The sequence below is a fragment of the Epinephelus lanceolatus genome, chromosome 11 (genome assembly GCF_041903045.1).
Source record: "Epinephelus lanceolatus isolate andai-2023 chromosome 11, ASM4190304v1, whole genome shotgun sequence".
NCBI classification, from domain to species: Eukaryota; Metazoa; Chordata; class Actinopteri; order Perciformes; family Serranidae; genus Epinephelus; species Epinephelus lanceolatus.
Window position 1 is genome coordinate 5,423,105 of NC_135744.1, and position 3,732 is coordinate 5,426,836.

Genomic DNA, 3,732 nt, shown 5'->3' on the forward strand with positions numbered 1-3,732 from the left:
TTATCATGACCTATCTGAGAAAAGACTTTAACTGTGTTGATGCAAGATATCAGACAATCAGGAAGGAAACAATGCTCAGCTGTCAGTCTATACTTAATCATGTTCTAGGATATATTTTTGATCTATGTAAAGCAATACATCAACTTTGCGTCTGATGTTTTGTTCCACTATGTTGAGCAATCGGTTATTTATACCTTTCTCTCATCCTAAGGAGACTATAATAACATCACAGTCAATAATTGGTAAAGCAAAGAAGGAAAATATAAAACATGTCTTTTGTGTAGTTATCTGCTTTTAAAGGGGAACTAAGCCCATTTTCAAAATTCATACATGTAATTCTTGTAGTCTAAGACATTCAAAAAATACTCGTAAACATTACCAACTCTTTCTTAAAATGAAGAATCAACCAACATGCTTTTTCTTATTTTGCACAATATTATATTCTTTGAAAAGCACTCTATTTCATGTCTTCACCTGCTGATGGGCCATCATCATAAGAGTATGCATCCATAATATGATGTTAATTCCATTACAGAAGAGACTTTAATGATCACTTAAGTTAGGTGTAAGTGGATATATTGATATCTGTATAGTTATTGGCCAAATAAGTTGCTCTATATCAGCATATCAGACATCGGCAAAAAATACAGTATTGTGCATCCCTAAATTTAGCACTAAGATTTATTATCAAAATGTCACTGCACATATAAGGAGAAATATATATAAGCTTAGTTTTAGCTATTTCCATACAAACCATGTTGATACAAGTTATTTAACATTTACTGTACTCATAGCTCATAGTCTGCTCTTAGAAATCCAATGGCTTGTCTGCAGGCCCTAGTGAGGTTTTATTTGATGATTATGATGTATAAAACAATGGCTGTATTTGTCGTTGTTTATGTAGTTACACATACAACCCACTGAAAGATACACTCCTCGTGGTTTGATTAATGCTGACCATTTCAAGATACATCAACCACAGCAGTTTTAATAAACACTTCTGTCAGACAAAAAGGAAACAAAGAAACAGTTATTAACTCACCTATAAGCATTATATTAATCCACAGCTCGATAACGTTCCAACAGAAACCTGTAGAGTTCTGATACAGTCCCTAAGGCCCAGATGATCTAAATCCAGTGAAATATTTACATTACATCCATAGATATCCATGAGCTGCCATTGCATCATTTCAAACATTTATATTTCTCCATATATCATAAATGATTTCTTCCGTTTGCCTGTAAATATGCCTACTGCTCTCTGTCAAAGTGGAGATGAACTCCTGACCTTTTCAGTGACAACTCACATGAGCCAATAGAAGCTTCCAATGCTGTTGCTATGTCCTTGATAGCCAGTAGTGTAGTGTATCAACAGTACACAGGTCTAAGCATGTAAGTTATTATTCTTAATAGTGGTAATGGTAAATTAAATGGACTGCATTTATACAACGCTTTCCTGGTCTCAAAGCACCATTCACCCATTCACACACACATTCCTACACTTGTGACCAAGGCTACCATACAGTACAAGGTCCCAAATGCTCATCAGATAAACATTCAAATTCACTCAGTTTGAGGTTCAGTATTTTGCCCAAATACACTTCAACAAGCAGACTGATTTCCTGAGCTCCAACTGCCCAGTGATATACTCCACAAAAGCTTAGCCTAAAGAAAACACAAACTGTGATAATGAGGCCACCTTGTGGCTGCAGTCCATCAGTACCAAGGGACTGAACATTACCTAGTCTGTAGTGGCCAATTCAAGTAAGATGTATAGAGCACATTTTAAAATAACAAGCACCAAAGTGCTTTAGAAAGAGATAAAAACACAAGAATGATCAAATAAAAGTAGTCATAAATAGGAGAATGTCAGTTAAATTAATAAGAGCATGTTAGTTGCTCATTGACAAAGAGTTTCAGCTGCTGTAACTTATACACTTTAAAGGACAAGAAGATATATCCATAATCCTGGCCGGTAGAGTAAAGTTAACAGCTCTTCTTCTTCTCTTGTTCTGGCAGACGAGATGCAGCAGTAGCATCTAGCCTGTTGCTGCCCTCCTTGGTTTAGTTGTCATCACTCACACTTTAAGGGCCCTATTTAGATGGTCTAAAGCGGACGGTGGAGGGCGCATAATCCATCTCACAAGTGTCATTGCTATTTAGATGCAGGTGCAGTTGTCATTTTCACGCCCTGCGCCCTCGTCGTCTAACTAGCAAATGAACTTGCGCTTCTCTGGGTGTGTTGGTCTAAAAATGAGGAGTGGCCAGGCGCAGTCATGGCGCGTTGCTAGTTAGATGATGTAAAAAGCAAATGCACCAGTGACCAACAAAAACCTGGTCTAAAGTCAACGGCGCAGTATTTCGCTGTTAAACAAGTTGGTAATATGCGTCTCTAGGCGGGTGCACAGCGCGCGTGCACTCTGCTCAGACACACGGAGCAGCCACACATATGCAAAAGATAACAAATAAAAATATGATTACAATGTGAAAGGTTATTATTGTGCACATTAAAATATTTATCAGAAACACATCTTAATGGTCAGTCATTAATCAGAACGATCTAACCGCAGTAATAATGATCATCATAATTTGTAATAATGACAAATGAAATTGTGAAATTATCTGACCAATCAATCATTTTTTTTGATTGAAAACCAAAGCCCACACATTGCATTTATTTTAACATGTTATACTAGGCTACATTATATTATATTATTATATTGTTATCTGAGTGTAGAGAGGACACACATGCAAATAAGAGGCAGAACACAGCTCTAGGAAACATGTGAAAACAATTAACAAATGTGGGTGGGGGAGAAAACGCTCAACAGGTCCTAGCTGCAGGATCAGCACCTTGGGGAGCTCCGCGGCAGTCCTGACAGCTGTGCTCTGTTATATGATGAAAACAGGTTTGAATAATATTCCACAGATATTTAGTAAGATCTTTCTTGTATTAGTGATCCCACGCCTGCTTTACCTCGGGGAGCTTGGGTGCCTGTCTTCTGTCCCCGTAGATCTGGTTCTGACGGGCCTTCATCTCCTGCACGAGGAGATCCGTCTCCTCAGCTGTAAAACACTCACTCTTTCCAGTTGGTAGGTCCGCCATCTAACTAGCTCTCTGCCGTGCGCCTCTTTTAAAGCGAATGAGAGGTGACACTCTGATTGGCTTATTGAATGATACGCCCAAAACACACCCATGACTAATTCACAGAGTAAGTTCAACCCTTTTAGACTCTCCGCCATGGCGCACAGTCTGAAAACGCGTGGTCTAACTAGCAAGTGACTGGGACAGGCCCATGCGCCGCACGCCTGGCGCTTCGCGTTTTAGACCATCTAAATAGGGCCCTAAGAGTTCTTGCTTATGTTCTAATGCCTGTCTGTCTTTGGTAATGTTCTCGTAACTTTTTCTTTATGTAAAAAAAAAAAAAGCTTGACAGAGAATAAAATAAATAGAATAATTTGTATTAGAGAGGGATACAGGCCAGTGGTGGAAAGTGGTTTTGCATTCAAGACCTCCATGTCCATAGACGCAAAGAAATTTCTGAAAGGAAAGATAAACTTAAACTGATAATCTGCAAAATTAAGTAAATGGTCTCTGTGAGGTGTTTTAGGCCACCATTAAATAGTTTACTATGAGGTAGGAGAATTTTCTCAGCCCATAAATGAACACCTAATCATTCAGTTTATCAGGAAAAAAATAATTCAAAGAAAATCACCAAATTCAGAGATACA